Source organism: Somniosus microcephalus, unplaced genomic scaffold (genome assembly GCF_052327205.1).
Source record: "Somniosus microcephalus isolate GS21.2 unplaced genomic scaffold, FLI_Smic_1.0 unresolved_chr1, whole genome shotgun sequence".
Lineage (NCBI taxonomy): Eukaryota > Metazoa > Chordata > Chondrichthyes > Squaliformes > Somniosidae > Somniosus > Somniosus microcephalus.
In genome coordinates, this window is record NW_028225179.1 from 92,715,088 (window position 1) to 92,742,447 (window position 27,360).

Genomic DNA, 27,360 nt, shown 5'->3' on the forward strand with positions numbered 1-27,360 from the left:
TGTGATGCTGTTTCATGCCCTGCCTCGAAGTTACTGTGTGAGATGTGCAAGATTCGCCCAGCAGTGGACAAATTCTCTCCGTACTCTGACACATCAGTTTAGGAACCTACAGTTTGAACTGATGCAGTTTAAGAGGAGCAGCACTTTTACCTTCTTCGTAGGATCCAGGAAAGAAATAAGGAAAGAATTTCTCAGTGAATGTGTCAGTGAAAGTGTCGAGATCAGACATATCATTAGCATTGTAAAAGCTCACCTGCCCTCCTTCATAGTCCAAGAAAACTCCGATGGTCCTGGGCTTCACACTCGGGTTCAGCAGAACAACAGCTCTATATTCATTCCCATTTCTCAGACGCACAGCCGAATATCCATGTGCTGGCCCCAATGTTATCTGTCCCTTCCTATTAACTGACTCTCTGGCCACACCCACGTCCCACTTAGCCTTGTCGCCAACCTCCACCTCCCAGTAGTGTTTCCCTGATGTGAATCCCTGCGACCCCAGGACAAAAAGACACATATCGAATCTCTCCGAGTTATCAGGAAGCTGTAATCCTCTGTTACTGGGTCTCACACTGGTCCGGCCCTCAGAGAGGATGAGTCTACGATGCGCTGTGTTTGGGTCCAGGGTCAGTGAGGCTGGGACTGGGAAAATAAAAATGACATCATGTTAAAAGTTTTAGACAGAGGAAGGCGGACGGACACAAGTTAATATCTGATATATGTAGAACTGGACTCAGCCCCCATTCCATAATTTCTGTATCAATAAATACTACAGACTGTGTACAGTGTGCAGTTAGATATATTCCCAGACTCCAGTATGTACAGTGAACAGATATTACAGACTGGGTACAGTGTATAGTTAGATATATTCCCAGACTCCAGTGTGTACAGTGAACAGATATTACAGACTGGGTACAGTGTACAGTTAGATATAATCCCAGACTCCAGAATGTACAGTGAACAGATATTACAGACTGGGTACAGTGTACAGTTAGATATATTCCCAGACTCCAGTGTGTACAGTGAACAGATATTACAGACTGGGTACAGTGTACAGTTAGATATATTCCCAGACTCCAGTATGTACAGTGAACAGATATTACAGACTGGGTACAGTGTACAGTTAGATATATTCCCAGACTCCAGTATGTACAGTGAACAGATATTACAGACTGGGTACAGTGTACAGTTAGATATATTCCCAGACTCCAGTATGTACAGCGAACAGATATTACAGGCTCCCAGTCTGATCACTGTCCAGTGAGTCCTGGGTCAGAGAGGAACACAATCTGTCCGGGCTCCCAATCTGATCACTGTCCAGTGAGTCCTGGGTCAGAGAGGAACACAATCAGTCCGGGGTCCCAGTCTGATCACTGTCCAGTGAGTCCTGGGTCAGAGAAGAATACAATCAGCCCAGGATCCCAGTCTGATCACTATCCAGTGAGTCCTGGGTCAGAGAGGAACACAATCAGCCAGGGTCCCAGTCTGATCACTGTCCAGAGAGTCCTGGGTCAGAGAAGAGCACAATCAGTCCGGGGTCCCAGTCTGATCACTGTCCAGTGAGTCCTGGGTCAGAGAAGAATACAATCAGCCCAGGGTCCCAGTCTGATCACTATCCAGTGAGTCCTGGGTCAGAGAAGAACACAATCAGCCTGAGCTCCCAGTCTGATCACTGTCCAGTGAGTCCTGGGTCAGGTAGGAACAAGGAAGCAGTGGACTGAGCGGGACCTGAGCTGGGAACAACTCAACACAGGCAGAATTTGAAAGAGTGACATCAGAGTAAAAAACCTAAAGTGACGTCAGCACAAGGTAAGGAGCTGATTGGTGAGTGTTGGTGAGCTGGTGAGTGTTTTTTTTTAAGTTCTAAGTTTATTTCTGCTAAGTTCATTAATAGCCTATTAATTAGAGGTCTGGCATGGCACCTCAGTCCTGTGGAATGCACATCTTGTGCCATGTGGGAAATCCAGGATGCTTCCAGTGTCCTGGACAACCACATGTGCAGGAAGTGTCGTTGGCTGGAGGAAATCCAGCTCAGGGTTTCGGAGCTTGAGCAGCAGCTCGTGTCAATGCAGTACATCTGTGAGTCTGAGAGCTACGTGGATCGCAGGTTTCAGGAGGTGGTCACGCCACAGCTTAAACGAGTGCAGGCAGCGAGGGAATGGGTGACCGCCAGACAGAAGTGGAGGAGCGGGCAGGTAGTGCAGGAGACCCCTGAGTGCATCTCATTCTCCGACTGGTATATACTGGTGAGGGCGATAGTTCCTCTGGAGAGTACAGCCAGAGCCAAGTCCACGACACCACGGCTGGCTCAGCTGTGTGTGGGGGGTGGGGGGGGGTTGGTGGAGGGGATTCAATCATTCAGGGAACCGATTGCGGCTGCAGACGTGATTCTAGGATGGTATGTTGTCTCCCTGGTGCCAGGGTCAAGAATGTCACTGAGCGACTGCAGAACATTGAGAGGGACAGTGACCAGCCAGAGGTCATGGTTCATATTGGTACCAACGACATGGGTAGAAAGAGGTTTGAGGTCCTGCAGGCAGCTTTTAGGGAGCTGGGAAAGAGATTAAAAAGCAGGACCTCAAATGGTAGTAATCTCCAGTGCCATGCGCGAGTGTTTATAGAAATAGAAAGATTGAGCAGATGAATGCGAGGCTGGAGAGATGATGCAGGAGGGAGGACTTTAGATTCCTGGGACATTGGAATTGGTTCTGGGGGAGTTGGGACCGTACAGGCCAGGTGGGCTGCACCTCAACAGAGCCGTGACCAATACCCTCTTGGAGGATTTGCTCGTGCTGTTGGGGAGAGTTTAAACTAATTTGGCAGGGTGGTGGGCACCAGGCTGTAGCATTAGAAAGGAGAAACCAGGTGCACAAAAGTGTGGGAGATACAGATAGAACTAGAGTAAGAGATATTATGGTATGCGGTGTGGTCAGACTAAGAGAGAATACAAGAAGGTCTAAGATAGCTTTACAGTGCATGTGTGTAACTGCATGAAGTGTGGTAAATAAGGTTGGTGAGCTGCAGGTGCAAATGGCCACATGAAAATATGATGTCATGGCGATAACGGAGGCCTGGCTCAAAAAAGGGCAGGATTGGGTATTAAATACTCCTGGATATAATGCGTTCAGGAAAGATAGGGTAGGAAAGAAAGGAGGTAGGGTGGCAGTGTTGGTTAAGGAGAATATTAAAGTGCTGGAGAGGGAGGATATCCTGGAGGGGTCAAGGACAGAATCTATGTGGTTAGAGTTGAGAAAAAACAGAGGTGTCATTACACTACTAGGTGTATTCTATAGGCCACCTACTAGTGGGAAGGAGACAGAGGAGCAAATTTGCAGGGAAATTACAGAGAGGTGCAAGAACTATAGAGTAGTGATAATCGGGAACTTCAATTATCCTAATATAGACTGGGATAGTAATAGTGTAAAGGGCAGAGAAGGGGATGAATTTTTGAAGTGTGGTCAGGAGGACTTTCTTGATCAGTACATTTCCTGCCCAATGAGGAAGGAGGCATTTCTGCATCTGGTTCTGGGGAATGAGGTGGGTAAAATGGATCAAGTTTCAATAGAGGAACATTTAGGGAACAGTGATCATAGTATCATAAGGCTTAGGTTAGCTATGGAAAAAGACAAAGAGCAATCTAGAAAATACTTAACTGGAGGAGGGCCAATTTCAGTGGGTTGATAATGGATCTGGCCTGGGTAAATTGGAATCAAAGATTGGCAGGAAAAACTGTAATCGAAGAATGGGCTTCCTTTAAAGAAGAGATGGTTCGTGTAGAGTCGAGGTACATTCACACAAGGGGGAAAAGTAGGGCAACGAAAGCCAGATAGAGAGTAAGATAAAGCAGAAAAAAGTGCCGTATGACAGATGTCAGGTTGAGAATACAAGTGAGAGCTGGCTGAATACAGAAAGTTCAGAGGGGATATGAAAAAGGAAATAAGAGGGGCAAAGAGTATGATAATAGATTGGCAGCTAACATAAAAGGGAGTCTAAAAGTCTTCAATCAGCATATAAATAATAAACGGCTAGGAAGAGGATGGATGGGGCCGATTAGAGACCTAAATGTAAACCTACGCCTGGAGCCAGAGGGTATGGCTGAGGTACTAAATGAGTATTTGCATCAGTCTTTATCAAGGAAGAAGATGCTGCCAAAGTCATAGTGAAAGTGGAGGTATTTCAGATACTGGATGGGATAAAAATTGATAAAGAGGAGGTACTAGAAAGGCTGACTGTACTTAAAGTAGATAAGTCACCAGGACCAGATGGGCTGCATCCTAAGATGCTGAGGGAAGTAAAGTTGGAAATTGCAGAGGTACTGGTCATAATCTTTCAATCCTCCTTGGATATGGGGATGGTGCCAGTGGACTGGAGAATTGCAAATGTTACACCCTTGTTCAAAAAACTGTGTAAGGATAAAGCCAGCAACTACAGGCCAGTCAGCTTAACCTCGGTGGTGGGGAAGCTTTTAGAAATGATAATCCGGGACAAAATTAACAGTCAGTTGGACAAGTGTGGATTAATTAAGGGAAGCCAGCATGGATTTGTTAAAAGCAAATGGTGTTTAACCAACTTGATTGAATTTTCTGATGAGCTAACAGAGAGGGTTGATGTAGTGTACATGGACTTTGAAAAGGCATTTGATAAAGTGCAATATAATAGGCTTGCCAGCAAAACTGAAGCCCATGGAATAAAGGGGACAGTGGCAACATGGATACGAAATTGGTTAAGCGACAGGAAACAGAGTGTAGTGCTGAACGGTTGCTTTTCAGACTGGAGGAAGGTACAGTGGTGTTCCCCAGGGGTCGGCACTAAGACCACTGCTTTTCTTGATATATATTAACGATTACAGGTGTACACGGCACTATTTCAAAATCTGCAGATGACACAAAACTTGGAAGTATAGTGAACAATGAGAAGGACAGTGATAAGACTTCAAGAAGACATAAACAGGCTGGTGGAATGGGGGGACCCGTGGCAGCTGAAGTGTAACGCAGGAAAGAGTGAAGTGATGCATTTTGGTAGTAAGAACGAGGAGAGGCAATCTAAACTAAAGGATACAATTCTAAAGGGAGTGCAGGAACAGAGAGACCTGGGGGTATATGTGCACAAATCGCTGAAGGTGGCAGGGCAGGTTCAGAAAGCGGTTAAAAAGCATACGGGATCCTGGGCTTTATAAATAGAGGCATAGAGTACAAAAGTGAGGAAGTTATGCTGAACCTTTATAAAGCACTGGTTCGGCCACAACTGGAGTGTTGTGTCCAATTCTGGACACCAAACTTTAAGAAGGATGTGAAGGCTTTAGAGAGGGTGCAGCAAAGATTTACAAGAATGATTCCAGGGATGAGAGATTTCAATTATGTGGATAGACTGTAGAAACTGGGGTTGTTCTCCTTAGAGCAGAGCAGATTGAGAGGAGGTATTCAAAATCATGAGTGGTCTAGACAGAGAAGATAGAACAGCAGAACATAAGAAATAGGAAATAACAACAGAAAATGCTGGAAAAACTCAGCAGTCCAGGCAACATCCGTGGAGAGAAAATAGAGTCAACGTTTCGGGTCAAACCCTTTGTCAACCCAGTCTTGACAAAGGGTTTGACCCGAAACGTTGACTCTATTTTCTCTCCACAGATGTTGTCTGGTCTGCTGAGTTTTTCCAGCATTTTCTGTTGTTATTTTGGATTTCCAGCATTTGCAGTATTTTCCTATCATAAGAAATAGGAGCAGGAGTAAGCCATACGGCCCCTCGAGCCTGCTCTGCCATTCAATAGAAAAAAAGACTGACATTTATATCACGCCTTTCACGACCACCGGACGTCTCAAAGTGCTTTACAGCCAATGAAGTACTTTTTTGGAGTATAGTCACTGTTGTAACATGGCAATAAGATCAAGGCTGATCATTGACCTCAACTCCACTTTCCCGTCCAATCTCCATACCCCTTGATTCCCATAGAATCCAAAAATCTATCTATCTCAGCCTTGCATATACTCAAAGACTCAACATTCACAGTCCTCTGGGGCAGAGAATTCCAAAGATTCACAACCCTCTGACTGAAGAAATTCCTCCTCATCTCGGTCTTAAATGGCCTACCCCTTATCCTCAGTCTATGCCCCCGAGTTCTAGACACTCCAGCCAGGGGAAACAACCTCTCAGCATCTACCCTGTCAATCCCCTTCAGAATCTTGTAAGTTTCAATGAAATCACCTCTCATTCTTCTAAACTCAGAGAGTATAGGCCCATTCTACACAATCTCTCCTCATAGGACAGCCCTCTCATCCCAGGAATCAATCTAGTGAACCTTCATTGCACCACCTCCAAGGCAAGTATATCCTTCCTTAGATAAGGAGACCCAAACTGTGCACAGTACTCCAGGTGTGGTCTCACCAAGGCCCTGTACAATTGTAGCAAGACCTCCTTACTCTTATACTCCAACCCCCTTACAATAAAGGCCAAGATGCCATTTGCCTTCCTTATTGCTTGCTGTACCTGCATGCTAGCTTTCTGTGATCCTTGAAGTATTCCACTAGTTACAGCCTGCCAACCTGAAAAAGATCGGTTTATCCCCTCTCTGTTTTCTGTCTGTTAACCAATCCTCTATCCATGCTACTATATTACCTCCAACCCCATGAGCACTAATCTTGTGTAATAACCTTTCATGTGGCACCTTATCGAATGCATTTTGGAAATCCAAATATACTATATCCACTGGTTCCCCTTTATCTACCCTGCTAGTTACATTCTCAAAAAACTCTAATAAATTTGTCAAACACGATTTCCCTTTCATAAAACTATGTTGACTCTGCCTAATTATGTTATGATTTTCTAAGTGCCCTGATACCACTTCCTTAGCAATGGATTCCAGCATTTTCCTGATGACTGATGTCAGGCTAACTGGCCTGTAGTTCCTTGTTTTCTCTCCCCCTCCGATCTTGAATAGCGGTGTTACATTTGCAACCTTCCAATCCACTGGGACTGTTCTAGAATCTAGGGAACTTTGGAAGATCAAAAGGCATCCACTATCTCTTCAGACACCTCTTTTAGAACCCTAGGATGTCGGCCGTCAGGTCCAGGGGATTTGTTGGCTTTTAGTCCCATTAGTTTCTCTAATACTTCTTTACTTATATTAATTACGTTAAGTTCCTCATCCTCATTAGACCCTTGGTACCCCACCATTTTTGGTATGTTTTTTGTGTCTTCTACTCTGAAGACAGATACAAAATATTTGTTTAACGTTTCTGCCATTTCCATAATATCTCAGCCTCTAAGGGACCAACGGTTCCTTTTGCTGCTCTCTTCCTTTTTACATACTTGTAGAAGGTCTTACATTCTACTTTTATATTTCTTGCTAGTTTTCTCTCATTCTATTTTTTTCCTTTATATCAAATTTTTGGTCATCCTTTGCTGGTTTCTGAAACTCTCCCAATCCTCATAGAAAAGAACTGTTCCCATTGGCGGAGGTTCGAGAACCAGGGGACACAGAATTAAGGTGACTGGCTGAAGGTCCAAAGGCAACATGAGGGAAAACTTTTTTATGCAGCGAGTGGTTAGGATCTGGAATGCACTGCCTGAAAGGGTGGTGGAGGCAGATTCAATCGTGGCTTTCAAAAGGGAATTAGATAAGTAGCTGAAGGAAATAAATTGCAGGTCTATGGAGAAAGGGCGGGGGAGTGGGACTAGCAGAAGTGCTCTTGCAGAGAGCTGGCATGGACGCGGCGGGCTGAATGGCCTCCTACTGTGCTTTAACCATTCTATGATTCTAACACCATCAGCTCGATCTCCCAGTCTGATCACTGTGTTCCTCTCTGACCCAGGACTCACTGGACAGTGGTCAGACTAGGACCCCTGGCTGATTGTGTTCCTCTCTGACCCAGGACTCACTGGACAGTGATCAGACTGGGACCCCTCGCTGATTGTCCAGTGAGCCCTGTTTCAGAGGAACACAATCAGCGAGGGGTCCCAGTCTGATCACTGTCCAGTGAGTCCTGGGTCAGAGAGGAACACATTTAGCCCAGGGGTCCCAGTCTGATCACTCTCTAGTGAGTCCTGGGTCAGAGAGGAACACAATTAGCCAGGAGTCCCAGTCTGAACACTGTCCCGTGAGCTCTACTGGAAAGTGTGAGTGTCTGGATGTCAAATAAGATGGTGTTCTGATGTCCTCATGCTTGAATCGCTCAATATAAGATCCCACATATATAATGGCCCCTTGAGTGAGGCCCCAGAGACTGCTGCCCCAGTGATCTGTACCCAGCAGCAGGCAGCACCTCCAGGAGAGGAGGAAGAGAGCAGGACACTACAGAAAGTGGACACAAAGCTGTGGAGTTTCTTACCTGGAGCGATGATCTGTTTCATTTCCTTCCACACTGTGTAGAGTAACGGGCCTGGAAACACTGTGTATTTCAGGCTTGCAGACACCAGGATCTCTTTACCTTCACCTCTCTCTGCATCTTCACCTTCCTCACCTTTTTCCAGATACCTGTTTGAATGAAATTGATTCAGTCACTCACTGCAGGATACAAACTGTGATCACAGTGTCAGACCGTGTGTGGGTTTGGATTGGATACTCACCTTTCTCTCAATCATTTCAGTTCCAGCAGGACAGAGACTCAGAAATATTTTAATAAATATACGGAACTGTTTAGATTTTACATTTTAATGATGTATAATCAGTGGTTTTAGTAAAATGTGAAGGGATCTGGGTGGAGTTTCACTGACGGGCTCCAGTGATGTGAAACCACGTCAGTTACCCCCGGAATACACTGGACAGGGTTTCCTCTGCTGTTGAAGACTTTGAAGGTTCACTGATCCTTTCCAACATGTCACCGCTCTCAGGGCCAGTACCCATGAGACTGAACCCGATCATGTCACTGCTCTCAGAGCCAGCACCCATGGGACTGAACCCCAACATATCACTGCTCTCAGGGCCAGTACCCATGGAACTGAACCCCAACATTTCACTACTCTCAGCGCTAGCAGACACGGGACTCAACCCCAACCTCTCAGTGCTCTCAGGGCCAGTACCCATGGGACTGCACCCCAACATTTCACTGCTCTCAGGGCTAGCACCCATGGGACTGCACCCCAACATATCACTGCTCTCAGAGAGAGCACCCATGGGACTGAACCCCAACATGTCACTGGTCTCAGGGCCAGTACCCATGCGACTTAACCCCAGCATGTCACTGCTCTCAGAGAGAGCACCCATGGGACTGAAGCTCAGCATGTCACTGCTCTCAGGGCCAGCACCCATGGGACCGAACACCAACATGTCCCTGGTCTCAGGACCAGCAGCCATGGGACTGAACCCCAACATGTCACTGCTCTCAGAGAGAGCACCCATGGGACTTAACCCCAATGTGTCACTGCTCTCAGGGCCAGCACCCATGGGACTGAACCCCAACATGTCACTGCTCTCAAGGCTAGCACCATGGGACTGAACCCCAACATGTCACAGCTCTCAGGGCCAGCACCCATGGGACTGTACCCCAACGTGTTACTGCTCTCAGGGCCAGCACCCATGGGACTGTACCCCAACGTGTCACTGCTCTCAGGGCCAGCAGCCATGGGACTGAACCCCAACATGTCACTGCTCTCAAGGCCAGCACCCATGGGACTGAACCCCAACATGTCCCTGCTCTCAGGGTCAGCACCCATGGGACTGAACCCCAACATGTCCCTGCTCTCAGGGCCAGTAGCCATGGGACTGAACCCCAGCATGTCACTGCTCTCAGGGCCAGCACCCATGGGACTGAACCACAACATGTCACTGCTCTCAGGGCCAGCACCCATGGGACTGAACCCCAACATGTCACTCATATAAGCACAAGTGAGAAAGGAAGAAATCTGAGAGGAGATAACCTTTTTCCTGAGCAAGAAAATTCTATAACCTATTGGAGATATTCGGATGGTGAGTCGATTGATGATATATTGCTCGATGTTGGTATGCACTGTTTGGCTTGTAATAACAGTGAAAGGTTAGAGTGATAGGACAAGGACAAGATCAATTTCCCTCCCTCACTCAGGTTCTCAGAACCTGGTGCCGGGAAACACAGAGTCATTTTCAGTGGTAATGGTCTGTAACCCTGGTAACAGCTGTAAACACAGCTCTGAGTTATACTGCCGACTGCAAACCACAGTCAAGCTGGGGGAACCGAGGACTATGTTCCTGTATTTAAAGATATTGGTCGACTTCTCAGTGTCAGTGAAGTGCTTAATATCTGCGGAGAGTGGACTGTCCTCTCAGCTCATTACTAACATTGGAAACATGAAGGGGACCAGCAAGAGGTTTAATAAGTTACCTTCACTCTGGTTCCAGTTACACTGCAGCCAGTGTGAAGTCCTGACAGTGTGGGACAGTCTGCTCGACACTCAGAGCTCAATCCTGACTGATACCCGTTTGTCCTCAGCTATACTGCACATTGTGCATTGTTGTGATGGGGTTTGAGCCCGATTATAAAGTGCTGTTTACACTTACACCAACAGCTTGGGGATTGGGTTATAAAGGGTCACCTTGAGAAAAGAGATACTGTCTCACTGCTCGATGTCTACACAAAGGTTCAGTCTGTTCTCCTCAAGTGTCGTCAGTTCCTCTTCAATTCTTTCCAAGTTTTTCTCCATTTGTCGCAGATCTTCCTCCTTTTTTCTCTTCAGTTCTTCGATTAAATGTTTCTCTTTGTCTTCAAGATATTGATGGATTTTGGCAAATTGTGCGGAGATGTCTTGCTCCAGGGATCCTGTGAGTTGCTAAGATGGTGAGAGAGATTATTTAAGCAGCGGGTTGTTAAAGGGTGGCAATGTTTAAAGGTAACAGCAGTAATACTCACACCCAGTTCTGAAATCTTCCCCTCCTGCTGCCGTTTTAATTCACTTTTACTTTTCTTTTCCTCCTCCATGGAATCCAAGGCCGATTTCAGCTGGTCCTAAAAATGGAATCAGATCTCACCATAACCCATTGCAATGTCTGCTGTTTATTCCCAAACTGTGGGGGCAGCTATTCAGGCTTTTAACAAGACACGATTGTTTAGGTAGTGTTTTAAATTACTTATGTGAGTCACACAGTCCATTGAAAACTGCTAGAGAAACAATTCCTGTGGGATTTCCAATATTTAAAATGACCAAACTTACTGCCGGGACTCTGAACAGCCACTTAGTGACACTTTAGTAGGACTTCCAATGTTAATCTCAAGAGTGGCCTGGCACGGCTTCATTTTAAAGCCCCACATGGTGCTGGTGATCTTATTCCCCGCAATTCACTCAAAATGCTTTCTGAAAAAATGTTTAGCTGCAATATTCCCCTCAGTAACTGAAATTTCTCATTTCCAAAATTAGGTTGAAAACAAATTTAAAAAAACATAGTTCTGTAGGAACGGAGGTTCCTAGCTGAATAAAGTATTCGACTCGATGAATCAAATCAACAGGTTTTAATGGACAACAAAGTTAACAGGGAAACTACAGGAGAAACGGTATACAGGTCTATACAGCTTGCTGGGCACTCGACGACTACTGGAAGATTCTGGAAGCTGACGTCATGACGTCATCACTTTCTTCGCGCCACTGGTGGTCACGTGAGCAGCGTCATGACGTCATCACGTGGAGTGCAGGAAAACACAATACAGTACAGTTAACAGGCAGTTTAAAGGTGCAGTCCGCGGTTGCACTATGCTGCAGTTAAAGGGATTATTACCAATTGTTCTGAGACCCTTGGTGGCTCCGCCACAGGCGCCCCCCCAGAATCCACTTTAACAGACATTGTCAATGGAGTAGGAGGCTTAATGATCCTGGCTGAACGGCGACGAAACTCAGGCAGCGGAAACGGGGCATTATTCGAAGAACCAGTGCCAGATTGCGACAGAAGCGGCGTCTTGGGCGAGGCAGAAACAGTAGTCAGAGGTGCAGGTGCGTCGGAGGCCGAATCAGGCTGATCGACGGTGGGTTGATGCACAGCTGGTCTGGTGGCTAACGGCGGTCGGCCATGGCGAGGCGGTTGGGCAGCCACGACAGGCTCACTACGATCCAGGTGGGCTGCTTTGAGCCGGTCGACAGAAAGAGTATCAGACTTTCCACCGACTTCGACTGTGAAGAACTTTTCCCCTAATGAGATGACACAAAAAGGTCCGGTATACGGCGGCTTGAGTGGGTCTCTGTGACCGTCTTGTCGAATAAAGACTTAGTCCGAACTCATGAGCTCTGTCAGAACGTGAGGCCTCTGCAGGTCATGCTGCGAGGTTGGGATGGGCCGGAAATTCCTAGCCGCCTCCTGATGAAGTAGGAGCTGTTGAGCTGCAGACCATGGTTCGGTGTGTGGAGGGAGGAAGTCACCTGGCACTCTGAGTGCCTGGCCATAAACCAGCTCAGCCGATGAATACTGGAAATCCTCCTTTGGTGCTGTCTGGAGGCCTAGCATCGCCCATGGGAGCCTATCCACCCAGTTGGGTCCTCTCAGGCTGGCACGGAGGGACGCTTTGAGAGACCGATGAAACCTTTCGCACAGGCCATTCAACTGTGGATGGTACACAGTGGTATGGTGCAGCTTGGTACCCAGGCCTTGTGCCACTGCGTTACACAGCTCTGAGGTGAATTGCGGACCGCGGTCCGAGGAGATGTCCGATGGCTCCCTGATGTGCCAAATAACTGCCCGAATCCGTGAAGTTAAAGTTTAAGACTGAAGGCTTTTATTAAGTAAGAATCATGGCAGAGTTAACAGAGTTCATCATCGACCGGGCCCTTGGTAGAACATACTAGAAGAGGGGCGGGGACAGGGAGGAGCATTAGTCGTTCCCCCCGGTGGAACATTCCAGACATTACAAGTACAAGTACAAATATCAGAACACAGTTATTTCATCACATTCACCCCCTGCTATAGATTCAGTCTGTCAGGAGGTCTGATAATCCTCTGGGAACGACGTAACTCTTGCTGAGGCTCCTCCCGGAGTACTAACTCCGGTTCATTCGAATTCCCAGAATCATCAGTATTTTCCACACTGAGGGTTTGTGTCTCTGAAGGTCCAATACCACGATTGAAAACTCTACTCTCAGAGTCGAATACTTTTCGAGCTCCAGCAGGTGCAAGATCTTTAATAGAGACCGTATCCTCTCGACCATCCGAATATTGAATATACGCATACTGGGGATTAGCATGGAGGAGTTGTACTTCCTCCACCAGTGGATCAGTCTTGTGGCATCTCACATGTCTGTGCAACAATACAGGGCCCGTGGTCGTCATCCATGTGGGTAACGATACTCCATTAGTAGCTTTTCTAGGAAAACTAAACATCCATTCATGAGGGGTGGCATTCGTCGCTGTACACAAAAGAGACCTTATGGAATTCAGCACGTCTGGCAGGACATCCTGCCAGCGAGAGGTCGGCAGGCCTCGTTACTTCAGAGACAGTATGATAGCCTTCCACACTGTCGCATTTTCTTTCTCGACCTGCCCATTACCACGAGGGTTATAGCTGGTAGTTCTACTCGTTGCAATCCCCTTCGTTAGCAAAAACTGTCGTAATTCTCCGCTCATAAAGGAAGAACCCCTATCACTATGTATATAGTTAGGCATGCCGAACAAGGAAAACAGTTGGCAGAGGCATTTAATTACAACAGCATTAGTGACATCTGGACAGGGGATAACAAAAGGGAACCGAGAGTACTCGTCTATAATATTAAGAAAATAGGCATTACGGTCGCTCGATGGAAGGGGACCTTTAAAATCGAGACTCAAATACTCAAATGGTCGAGTTGCTTTAATAAGATGAGCTGGCTCGGACGGCTTATAGAAGCGGGGTTTGCATTCAGCACAAACATGACAGGTTCTGGTCATTGCCCGGACCTCCTCAATAGAGTAGGGTAGATTGTGGGACTTAATGAAGTGGTTCATTCTGGTAACCCCAGGGTGGCAGAGTGCGTCGTGGAGACTTTGAAGCTTACCTGTACCTAGACTAGCACATACTCCTCATGACAAAGCATCCGATGGCTCATTAAATACTCCAGGCCTGTACTGAATATCATAGTCATATGTTGACAGTTCTATTCGCCATCTTAAAATCTTATCATTTTTGATCTTGCCTCTCTGCTTAGTGTTAAACATAAAGGCCACGGATCGCTGGTCAGTAATGAGTGTAAAACGTTAGCCAGCGAGATAATGTCTCCAATACCTGACTGCTTCAATAATCGCCTGTGCCTCCTTTTCCACTGAAGAATGTCGAACTTCTGGTCCTTGCAATATACGAGAGAAGAAAGCTACTGGTCTACCAGCTTGGTTAAGAGTTGCTGCCAACTCAAAATCAGAGGCATCACTTTCCACTTGAAAAGGGATCTTCTCATCCACGGCACATACCACTGCCTTCTCAATGTCCCATTTGATATTAAGAAAAGCCTCCTGAGCTTCCACCAATAGTGGAAAAGACGTCGACTTAATAAGAGGTCGGACTTTATCTGAGTAGCTAGCCATCCACTGGGCATAGTACGAGAAGAATCCCAGACACCTTCTTAAAGCTTTTACAGTGTGAGGTAAAGGTAATTCCTTGAGTGGGCATAATCATTCAGGGTCTGGCCCGATTACCCCATTCTCCACAACGCAACCAAAAATACACAAACGTGTAGTATTGAAGGTACACTTGTTTTCGTTGTAGGTCAGGTTTAACCTCTTTGCAGTCTCTAGGAACTTCGCAAGATTTTGATCATGCTCCCGTTGGTCACGCCCACAGATGGTAACATTGTCCAGGTACGGGAATGTTGCTTCCAACGCGTATTCATTCACCATACGATCCATCTCCCGTTGGAAGAAGGATACCCCATTCGTCACTCCAAAGGGCACCCGAAGGAATTGGTACAGGCGACCATTAGCTTCGAAGGCCGTATAAGGTCGGTCTTCTATTTTGATGGGGAGTTGATGGTAGGCAGACTTTAAATCAATGGTGGAGAACACGCGGTACTGAGCTATCTGGTTCACCATCTCAGAAATACGAGGCAAAGGATAGGCGTCTAATTGGGTATACAAGTTTATAGTCTGGCTATAATCCACCACAAGTCTTTTCTTCTCATTAGTTTTAACCACCACCACCTGGGCACGCCATGGGCTACCACTGTGTTCGATGATTCCCTCCCGTTGAAGCCTTTCCACTTCCTCTTTTAGTAATGTTTTATCTTCTGAACTATACCGTTGACTCTTAGTCACTACAGGTCTACAATTAGGAGCAAGGTTCGCATACAAAGAAGGTGGACTTACATTTAAAGTAGAAAGGCTGCAGACTATGAGTGGAGGCTGAGATCCACCATACTTAAGGGTAATGCTCTCATGCTGACACTGGAAGTCCAAGCCTAATATTAAGTTCACACACAACTGAGGCAATATGAGGAGTTTAAAGTCCTTATACTCCGTATCCTTAACGGTCAATGTGACTTTACAATATCCAGTTACCTCCGAAGTAAGGGATTTGGACGCAATCACAATTTCACTTCGTGTAGGATACACCTTCAATGAACAGGAGTTAACAAGGTTCGGGTGTATAAAACTTTCAGTACTGCCACAGTCTATCAACCACCCAGTAGGACGACCATTAATCTTGATGTCCATCATAGATTTTGACAAGGAACACGGTATGGTCTGGTCAACCGTAGCCGAGGCTAGAGTAAAATGATAGGTGGCAGCAGAGAAGACCTCCGGTACAGGATTACCCTTACACATTTTACTAAAATGTCCCCGTTTCTTACATTTAAAACAGGTAGCCTCTCTGGCTGGGCAACTTTGCCTGGGGTGTTTAGATTGCCCACAAAAATAACACTTAGACCCATGGGGCACAGCTGCAACAATAGGATTAAGTGGGGGCTCGATTGGTGTTATGGATGCCTCCATACTCGGAACACACGAGGCTGAGAGAGATGCATGGGCTGATGCATACACTTCTAAATTCTTCTGGGCTACATCTAACGATCGATGAGCAGCGACGACCGTTTTTAAAACTAACGAGTCATTCTCGAGGAGTCTCTTTCTAATATAATTAGATCGGAGGCCAGATATGAAAGAATCGCAGATGGCTTCTTCCTGATACATTATGGCACAGACAGCCTTGTAGTTGCAAACCTTAGCCAAAGCCTTAAGGTCCTGCAGGAAATCGTCCAGAGATTCCTCGGGTAATTGCATGCGAGTAGACAGGAGATACCTGGCGTATACTTCGTTAACCGACTTAAGGTACTGGGCTTTAAGAGCTGCGAGGGCTTCTTCATATGTAGTAATATCTTCAATTATAGAGTAAGTTTGATGACTTACCAAGTTGGTTAGAAGACCCAACTTGTTAACCGTCGAATCGAACGATGCGATGAAGTGTTCAAAACATCGCAGCCAATGCGTAAATTTCTCCGACGCATCTGCCGAATGCGGATCGATATCCAGACGCTCTGGTTTCAAAAATCGATCCATCTTCCAAAAGTTGTTGCTTAATAAAATTGATGTGCCAAATAACTGCCCGAATCCGTGAAGTTAAAGTTTAAGACACAAGGCTTTTATTAAGTAAGAATCATGGCAGAGTTAACAGAGTTCATCATCGACCGAGCCCTTGGTAGAACATACCAGACAAGGGGCGGGGCCAGGGAGGAGCATTAGTGGTTCCGCCCCGGTGGAACATTCCAGACATTACAAGTACAAGTACAAATATCAGAACACAGTAATTTCATCACACACCCCGGAATGAGCTACCCACGACGAAAGAAACGCCCTGGCTACATCTGCTGCGGTGGTAGCGGCCAAGGGAATCGCCTCTGGCCACCTGGGGGTCCGGTCTACGACCGTCAGGAGGTGTGTGAATCCACGTGACCCGGGAAGGGGGCCTACTAAATCCACATGAATGTGGTCGAAATGGCGCTCAGGCACCGGGAAGTTTGCCAGCGGGGCCTTGACGTGACGGTGGACTTTGGACTTTTGGCAATTGACGCAATTGTTTGTCCAGTCCCGGACGTCCAAATGCATGCCTTTCCAAACGAATTTGCAGGACAGTAGCCGTTGAGAAGCCCGCATCCCCGGGTGAGATAACCCGTGGATTGCCTGGAATACCTTCTTGCGCCATTCGACCGGCACAATGGGCCGGGGCACTCCCATGGATGTGTCGCACAAGAGCGTGGTTCCTGCCTCTTGAAACGGCACGTCTGCAACCTGCCAACTGGAAGGCGTGGTCCTAAACGCTTGTACCTCTGGGTCTGCCAGTTGATCCCCTGCCAGTCCAACGAAATCGATGCCCAGGTGGAGTGCCTGGACTGGAACTCGGGAAAGGCAATCTGCCACGAGATTATCCTTGCCTGACACGTGCCGCAAATCCGTCGTGAATTCGGATATAAACGTGGCACTGCTGCCGAGCTGCAAGGCACCGCCGCTTTGGCCATGGCGAAGGTGAGCGGCTTGTGGTCCACGAAGGCAGTGAACGGGCGGCCTTCTAGGAGGAAACGGAAATGTCTGATGGCCAAAAACAGGGCTAGCAGCTCTCTGTCATAAGTGCTATACTTTCGCTCATTCTTGCGCAGTTGGCGGCTGAAAAAGGCTAACGACTGCCAACCCCCGTCAACCCATTGCTCTTGAACTGCTCCGATGGCGTAGTCGGAGCCATCCGTAGTGAGGGCAACCATCGCGCCCGGAAGTGGGTGTGCCAGCATAGTTGCATCCGCCAAAGCCGCCTTGTTATCGTGGAAGGCCTGGTCCATTTGCAGTATCCAAGTGAGAACATCCTTGCCCGACTTTCCCTTTATTGCTTCGTACAGAGGTTGCATCAACCGGGCCACTTTGGGGATGAAATGATGATAAAAATTTAGCATCCCCAAGAACTCTTGCAGGGATTTGACCGTGCGAGGCTGCGGGAATGTGGTAACTGCCTCTACCTTGGTGGCTAGTGGGACGGCACCTTCTGAGGTAATCCTGTGTCCCAGGAAATCAATGCAGGATACTCCAAACGTGCATTTGGCCGGATTGACAATAAAGCCGTGTTGGCTGAGTCGGGGGAAAAGTGTACATAAATGGGCCATGTGAGCTGTCGTATCCTTGCTGGCTATTAGGATGTCGTCCAAATAAACAAAAATGAAGGGTAGGTCCCGTAATACAGAGTCCATCAAACGCTGGAATGCTTGAGCTGCATTTTTCAGACCGAATGGCATGCGGAGGAACTCAAACAGGCCGAACGGAGTGATGACTGCCGTTTTGGGGACGTCTGGAGGGTGCACCGGAACTTGGTGATATCCACGATCGAGATCCGCTTTAGAAAATATAGTGTTTCCAGCCAGATGAGCCGAAAAATCTTGGATGTGGGGAATAGGGTACCTGTCCGGTGTCGTGGCGTCATTTAAGCGTCTGTAATCCCTGCAAGGTCGCCATCCGCCGCCTGGTTTGGGTACTATGTGCAGTGGGGAAGACCAAGGGCTGTCCGAACGCCCGATGATCCCGAGGCGCTCCATGGTCTGGAACTCAGCCTTTGCGGCTGCCAGCTTGCCGGCATCTAATCACCACGCCCGAGGGTAAACTGGTGCTCCAGTCATGGAGCTATGGTGCTCCACCCCGTGCCGTGTGCTTGTAGCCGAAAAAGTGGGCCTGGTGAGCTCCGGGAATTCGCCGAGCAGGCGCGTAAATCTGTCTTGCAACGGAACCACGCAGGCCACCGACCAGGACATGGTGGTGCTGCGGTGGCAGGGCACTGCGTGGAAAGTGGACACATTAATGAGTCGGCAGTGTTGGATGTCGACCAGCAGACCGTTGGCGCAGAAAAAATCGGCCCCCAGGATGGCCTGTGAGACCTTGGCTGCAATAAAGTCGCAGACAAAACGTTGACCGGCGAAGGTTAAGTTTACCGTCCGTTTCCCGAACGTACGCATGGCAGCGCCATTTACTGCCAGGAGGGAATGCCCTTGGCTGCCGGATAGCAGGTCCAGCTTTGAAGCCGGGAGGATGCTGCACTGTGAACCAGTGTCGCACAGGAATCGGCTGCCAATAACGGAATCCGTAACATAAATGAGTTTGCCCGCTGAGCCCGCCGCCATAGCTAACTTGCTGTGCTTTTTAGACCTTGTCATCCGTCCGGGAGGACGCGGGCTTGTTGGAGTTTTTTTTTGTTTGTTTTCTTGAGGGAAACTGCAAGAAGGCCGGCAGCATCGAGCTTTGGTGCCAAAACAGGTGTGGTATGCGCACCATCCTGCTGGGGGTGGGCTGGTTTTCTCACGCGTGGGGGAAAAGCACCTCACGGCTGCACAATATTGCTGAGTGACAGTAAATAACTTGTCTGCCTCTGCAGCAAGTTCAGCACCGTCTGTGATGGCTGTGTTGGCCAATGCCGCCTGAACCGGTTCAGGTAGCTGGCAGAGGAAAAGCTCACGGAATAAAAAGCATTGGGGTTCCGCACCCAACAGCGTGAGCATTTGACTCATCAGCTCTGACGGTTTTGAGTCTCCGAGGCCTGGCATGGAAATAAGCTTGCGTGCCCGCTCTGACTTATTAAGATCAAATACTTGTAGCAAACGGGCTTTAAGCGCTTCGTACTTGCCCTCCTCTGGCGGGCTTTCAAGGATGCTGATTACTCGCGAGGCCATGGCACTGTCGAGAGCGGCAACCACGTAATAATAACGGGTCGCATCCGCTGTGACCTCCCGGAGAGCAAACTGTGCCTCTGCCTGGAAAACCATGCTGCTGGCTGCTGTTCCCAGAACTGCGGCAGTTTAAGGGTGACGGCGTACGGGTTCATCCTCGACGAAAGTTGTCCGACGAGATCGGGGTCACCAATGTAGGAACGGAGGTTCCTAGTTATATAAAGTATTCGACTCGATGAATCAGATCAACAGGTTTTCATGAACAACGAAGTTAACAGGGAAGCTACAGGAGAAACGGTATACAGGTCTATACAGCTTGCTGGGCACTGGAAGATTCTGGAAGCTGATGTCATGACGTCATCAGGTCCTTCGCGCCACTGGTGGTCACGTGAGCAGCGTCATGACGTCATCACGTTGAGTGCAGGAAAACACAATACAGAACAGTTAACAGGCAGTTTAAATGTGCAGTCCGCGGTTGCACTATACTGCTGTTAAAGGGATTATTACCAATTGTTCTGAGACCCTTGGTGGGTCCACCATAGTTCACAATAACATAGTTACATGTATCCATTGACTTCTCTTTTTTAAAACTTTAAATGCATTTATTAACGTTTTTATTTGAAGGCCTCAGCCTCTCCCAAAAGCCTGTGCTTAGAGTTGATATTTTTGCCTGGAGCTTTGATTCTGTTCGCTGAATGCAGATCATGCAGTCTGTGCAAGCGCAGTGAACCCAGTTTCACAGCGAGCATCAATACCGCCCAGCCAGGTCAATGGATGGAATATTTTTCTGCAGCTTCGAGCAGTTTCTGCTTAGCTGTATTTCCAAATGAATTGAAGAACAGCAAGAGGAGAAATTTCAGAAGCTTTATTAAGATCTGCACAGAGCGGGATTAAACTAAGTGGACTTGAACAGAGTGTTTTATTTGGGAATTTGGATCGAGTGGCAATTCGGAGAAGAGTGGGAAGGAGTTGCTGCTTTTTGCCTACAGTACTTGTATTGCTATGTGATGCAGGTAGATAGTTAATTTCAGTACAGTTAACTTAATCTAGATCAAGTAAGTAGTCAACAAACTACACTGTAAACTAAGTTATCTAACTACAAATTTAATTAAATAAAACAAGGTCTTATCGGGATGGCAGTGCAGGTGGAGTGCCGCTACTGCAGCATGTGGGAGGTTGTGTAGAGCATTGTGCTCCCAGACAACCATGTTTGCAGCAAGTGCTTGCATCTTGAGGCACTTCAGCTCAGAGTTTTTGAGCTGGAGTCTGAGGTGCAGACATTGCGTGGCATCAGGGATGGGGAGAGTTACCTGGACACTTTGAACCAGTCACATACCATATGTTAGGTACTGGTACAGGTCTGGTTAGTGGTCAGGGACAGAAGGGTGTGACTGCAACTCAGGCAGGTAAGGTGACCCCAGGTGCAATGCTGGAGGAGCCTCAGCCTTTGCCCTTGTCCAACAAGTATGAGGTTCTTGCTGCCTGTGTGGATGAGGGAATAGCCTGCAGGATATATGAGCAAGCTCACCATGGCACCACGGTGCAGGAGGCCATTCAAGTGGGGGGACAAGTGGGGGGAGTGAAAGGGAATGTAGCTGTGGTAGGGGACAGTATAGTCAGGAGGATAGATACTGTTCTCTGCAGGCATGACTGAGAGTTCCGGAGGTTGTGTTGCTTGTCCAGTGCCCTCGTGGCTGGAGAAGAACTTGGAGTGGGAGGGGGAGGATCCAGTTGTCGTGGTCCACGTAGGAACCAACGACATAGGTAGAACTAGGAATGAGGTTCTGCTGAGGGAGTTTGAGGGGCTAGGATCCAAATTAAAAAGCAGAACCTCAAAGGTAATAATCTCTGGATTGTTACCTGAGCCAAGCGCAAATTGGCAGAGGGACAAACAGATCAGTGGTTTAAATGCGTGGCTCAAAGAATGGTGTGGGAGGAAGGGGTTTCATTTGATGGGGCACTGGCAAAAGTAATGGGGAAAGAGGGAGCTGTTCCATTGGGACAGGCTACAGTTAAACCGGGCTGGGACCAGTGGCCTGGCAAACTGAATAAGAAGGGCAGTACACTAGGGCTTTAACTGATGAAGTGGGGGAGGGGTGCTGGGAGGATTCAGGAAAGAGTAAATGTAAAAGCAGCGAGAGAAATGTCAAGGCTCTAGAGCAGAGTAGAGTTTTGGGTAAAATTAAGCAGAGTGGGTCTGGAAGGGACAGAGAGACTAACAAAGGTAATAAGGCATCGGTGACTAAGGTGGCATCAGGGAAAAATAGAAATAAGTCAAAGCTAAAGGCACTATATCTGAATATGCGAAGCATTTGCAACAAAATAGATGAATTAATAGCACAGATAGAAATTAACAGGTTTGATCCAATCGCCATAATGGAGACATGGTTGCAAAGTGGCCAAGGTTGGGAATTAAATAGTCCAGGACACTTCACTTATAGAAGAGATAGGCAAAATGGAAAAGGAGGAGGGGTAGCCCTGATAATGAAGGATGGGATAAAGAAGTAGAGAGAAAGGATTTTAGCTCTGACAATCAAGAGGTAGAATCAGTTTGGCTGGAGCTAAGCAAATGCAAGGGGCAGATAACATTGATGGGAGTTGTTTAATGCCCCCCAAACATTATTTGTAATGTAGGGCAGAGTATAAATCAGCGGTTCAAGATGGCGGCTCACCACCACCTCTTCAAGGGCAATTAGGGATGGGCAATAAATGCTGGCCTTGCCAGCGATGCCCAGATCCCATGAATGAATTTAAAACATGGAAATTAGAGGCTCATTTAACAAGTGTAATACAGTTATCATGGGGGTCTTTAATCTACATATAGACTGTGCAAACCAAATTTGCAGTAATAGTGTGGAGGATGAATTCATGGTATGTATGCAAAATAGTTTTCTAGATCAGTATTTAGAGGTACCAACTAGGGAACAGGCTATTTTAGATCTAGTATTGTGCAATGAGAAATGGTTAATTAATAACCTTGTACTAAAGGGGTCTTCAGGGAAGAGTGACCATAATATGATAGAATTTTAGATTGAGGTTGAAAGTGATTTTGTTAAATTTGAAACTAGCGTCTTAAATCTAAGCAAGGCAAACTACGTAGGTATGAGGGGCGAGGTGGCTACAGTAGATTGGGAAACTACATTTAAAGGTATGATGATAGACAAACAATGGCTAGCATTTAATAGAATGAATACAGAAATTACAACAAATATACATTCCTTTTAGGAACAATAACCCCACAGGAAAAGTGGTCCAACCATGGCTAACAAGAGAAGTTAAAGATAGTATTAGATCAAAGGAAGAGGCTTATAATGCTGCCAAAAAAGTAATAAGACTGACGATTCGGAGGATTTTAGAATTCAGCAAAGGAGGACCAAGAAATTGATAAAGAAAGGGAAAATAGAATATAACAATAAACTAGTGAGAGACATAACAACAGACTGTAAAAGGTTCTATAGGTATGTAAAAAGGTAAAGGTTAGCAAAAATAAATGTGGGTCCCTTACAGGCTGAAACAGGAGAAATGATAATGGGGAACAAGGAAATGGCTGGGAAATTAAACAGATACTTTGTCTGTTTTCACAGAAGAAGAAGCATAAAACTTCCCAGAAATAGTGGAGAACCAAGGTTCTGGCGAAAATGAGGCATTGAAAGAAATTAGTATTGGTAAAAAATTAGTCCTGGAGAAATTATTGGGAGTGAAGGCCAATAAATCCCCTGGACCTGATGGCCTACATCCTAGGGTTTTGAAAGAGGTGCCTATAGAGATAGTGGGTGCATTGGTTGTCATTTTCCAAAATTCCATAGATTCTGGAATGGTTTCCATGGATTGGCATGTAGCAAATGTAACCCCACTATTTAAGAAAGGTGGGAGAGACAAAACAGGAAACTACATGACCAGTTAGCCTGACATCAGTAGTAGGGAAAATGCTAGAATCTATTATTAAGGACGTGGTAACAGGGGACTTAGAAAAGAATAATATGATTAAGCAGAGTCAACACGGATTTATGAAAGGGAATTCATGTTTGACAAATCCGTTAGCGTTTTTTGAGGTTGTAACTAGCAGAATAGATAAGGGGGAACCAGTAGATGTGGTGTATTTAGATTTTCAGAAGGCATTCGATAAGGTGCCACACAGGAGGTTATTAAACAAAATTAGGGCTCATGGGATTGGGGGTAATATACTAGCATTGATTGAGAATTGGTTAACAGACAGAAAACCGAGAGTAGGAATAAATGGGTCATTTTCGGATTGACAGGCTGTAACTAGTGCAGTACCATAAGGATCAGTGCTTGGGCCTCAGCTATTCACAATCTACATCAATGAATTGGATGAGGGGACCAAATGTAATATATCCAAGTCTGCCGATGATACATAACTGGGTGGGAATGTAAGTTGTGAGGAGAAAGCAAGGAGGCTGCAAGGGGAGATAGACAGGCTAAGTGAGTGGGCAAGAACATGGCAAATGGAATATAATGTGGAGAACTGTGAAGTTATCCACTTTGGTAGGAAAAATAGAAAAGCAGAGTATTTTTTAAATGGTGAGAGATTCGGATATGTTGGTGTTTAGAGGGACTTGGGTGTCCTTGTACACAAATCACTGAAAGTTAACATGCAGGTACAGCAAGCAATTATAATAGCATGTGGTATGTTGGCCTTTATTACAAGAGGATTTGAGTATGAGTCTTACTGCAATTATATAGGGCCCTGGTGAGACCACACCTGGTGTACTGTGTACAGTTTTGGTCTCCTTACCTAAGGAAGGATATACTTGCCATAGAGGGAGTGCAACGAATGTTCTCCAGACTGGTTCCTGGGATGGGGGGATTGTCCTATGAGGAGAGATTGAGTAGACTAGGCCTATATTCTCTCGAGTTTAGAAGAATAAAAAGTGATCTCATTGAAACATACAAAACTCTTATAGGGCTTGACATAGTAGATGCTGGGAGGATGTTTCTTCCGGCTTGGGAGTCTAGAACCAGGGGTCACAGTCTCAGAATAAGGGGTCGTCCATTTAGAACTGAGATGTGGAGAAATTCCTTCACTCAGAGGGTGGTGAATCTTTGGAATTCTCTACCCCAGGGGCTGTGGAGTCTCAGTCGTTGAGTATATTCAAAACAGAGATAGATAGATTTTTGGATATTAAGGGAATCAAGGGATATGGGGATAGTGCAGGAAAGTGGAGATGAGGTAGAAGATCAGCCATGATCTATCGAAGGTCCAAATGGCCTCCTGCTCCTATTTCTTATATTTTTATGAAGTTTATATTGAGTAATTTTGTAAACAACGAACGTGCGTGTGTAAAGGCGAGAGTTTGGGCGACAGATCGAATCCCTGAGATTCCTGAGGCTGGGAGGAAAATGTCTGGCTCCCATTGGGTGAGAGGACACGGGGAATACCGGGAATGGTGTGAGCACCTGCCAAGAATATGATTCCCACATAGTTATATATAACACATATTGTAATGTAACTGGTTCCCTTCAGTTATTTAATTTAAATACTGTAATGAAACCGATTCCCTATTGTTATTTAATGTAAATATTGTAATGAATCTCTTGCCCTGTAGTTATTTTATTTAAATATTGTAATGAAGCTGATTCCCATCTCTCCACTCCCTCTATCCCACGCTCCACACCACAGCCTCCAGGGTGAGAGTTGAGGAACATCCCTTCCCGTGTCCCCTTACCATGTACCGTCTCACTGCATCCCAGACCGGCAGGAACCTGTGGTTTGAATGTGCGGGAGAATCTACACAACTGGCACAGATCAGAGTCTCATCCTCCTCACAGAACAGCATCAGCTTCTCACCATGTTCCTTACAGTGAGACCGCTACTTCTCCGTGTCCCGGATCAGCTTCACAGAAATCACAGTAATCACAGAAACCCCACAATGCAGATAGAGAACATTTCGGCCCATCGAGCCTGCACCGACACATATCCCACCCGATCCCCGTAACCTCTACACCAACACATACCCCACCCTATCCCCGTAACCCCACGTATTTAATCCCCCCTAACACTAAGGGTTAATTTATCACAGCCAATCATCCTAACCCGCACATCTTTGGACTGTGGGAGGAAACCGGAGGACCCGGAGGAAACCCACGCAAACACGGGGAGAATGTGCAAACTCCACACAGTCACACGAGGCCGGATTCGAACCCAGGTCCCTGGCGCTGTGAGGCAACAGTGCTAACCACTATGCCACTGTGCTTCTACTCGTGTTCCTCACAGTGAGACCACTCCTTCTCCATGTCCCGGTTCAGCTTCTCCTCATGTTCCTCACAGTGAGACCGATCCTTCTCCAGCTTCAGGTTCAGCTCCAGCTGCCACGCTTTCTTGGAGAGATTGGCCAACACCCTATTACTGGTGTAGCTTCTCCCGGGAAGAACCACCCGACATTCCGGGCAGGACACGGACTGCTCCTGGTTTTCCCAACACTTCTGGATAGAGGATTTACAGAAGTTGTGCTCACAGTCCAGTCGCACCGGCTCCACATACAGAGACAGGCAGATGGAGCAGGTTAAATCCTCGGTCAGGGTGAAGACCTGTTTACTGATGGCCATCTCAGTTGCTGCTCCTTATTCTGTCGTTCACTTTACTTTCAGTTTCATTTCCCTCAGTTTATTGTGAACTCATTTCACAATCTGTCCTCTTAAAGGGACACTGTCATCAGGCAAACTTGTCTGGCAAATCTTTATTTCTTTGAATGTCAAACATATAAAACACAAAGGCACCAACATTCTTGGGCCTGGGGGTGTGGATTGAGGATGTAAGTCTGGGTGAGTGCTGGAATTTGGGCTGTGAACCCTTCCATGGTGATGTCCCTCAAAGACTAGCGGAATGACATCTCCACCCCTCCCCTGCCAGAAATCCCTCCAGTTCCACCTTTACTGCGGCCCGGAGATAGTACACCTGCAGGAAGCGGGCGGACATCCTGGAGAATTGTAGGTTGGACATCCTGGAGAGTTAAGGGTTAATAATCAAACTTCCTTGTATCTTGGAACAGCCGGCATTCCAAGATAGACAGATACAAGCCTGGCTTACCTTGTGCTTTTAGTGTCTGAGTATTATCTACGAGAAAAGCTTGTGCAAGGAAATAATTGACGGGAACGACTTTAACCATGAGTGATTAAAGTATAACTTTAGCGTCTAGTGTAATAAACATAGGGGGAGGGTCCATTAACCATACTATAGAAAGATCACCTGTGCTGTATATGAAACAATCTGTTCCGTATCCTCCATCGCCAAGTGCCTCGTGCTTATTCGAAGCATGTCATTGTGAACCATAGAAGGAAGGAGGTTGACTAACAGTTGATCATTATCAGAAGCGGGTGTATATTTAAAAAATCATTCTCGGGATGTGAGCGACGCTGGCAAGGTGGCATTTATTGCCCATTGCTAGTTGCCATTGAGAAGGTGGTGGTGAGCTGCTTTCTTGAAGCGCTGCAGTCCATGTGGTAAATGTGCTTCCACATCGCGGTTAGGGAGGGAGTTCCAGGAATTTGACCCAGCCATGATGAAGGAACGGCGATGTATGTCCAAGTCGGGATGGTGTGTGACTGGGGGGGGAACTTGGAGGTGATGGTGTTCCCATTCACCTGCTGGTCCAGTCCTTCTTGGAGGTGGAGGTCGCAGGTTTGAGAGGTGCTGTGAAAGAAGACTTGGTGAGTTGCTGCGGTGCCTCCAGTGGACAGTACACACTGCAGCCACGGTGGTGGAGGGAGTGGATGTTTGAGGTGGTGGATGGGCAGCGATCAAGATGGACTAAGATGGAGTTGGGGATCTAATGCTGGTTTCTGAATGGCAATCAATGG

At 46.8% G+C, this 27,360-nt stretch overlaps 1 pseudogene; it reads right to left on the reverse strand.

Moving 5' to 3' along the window:
• Positions 1–106: 106 nt before the first annotated feature.
• On the reverse strand, positions 107–26,157 carry LOC147095597 (zinc-binding protein A33-like; annotated as a pseudogene).
• Positions 26,158–27,360: the final 1,203 nt, after the last annotated feature.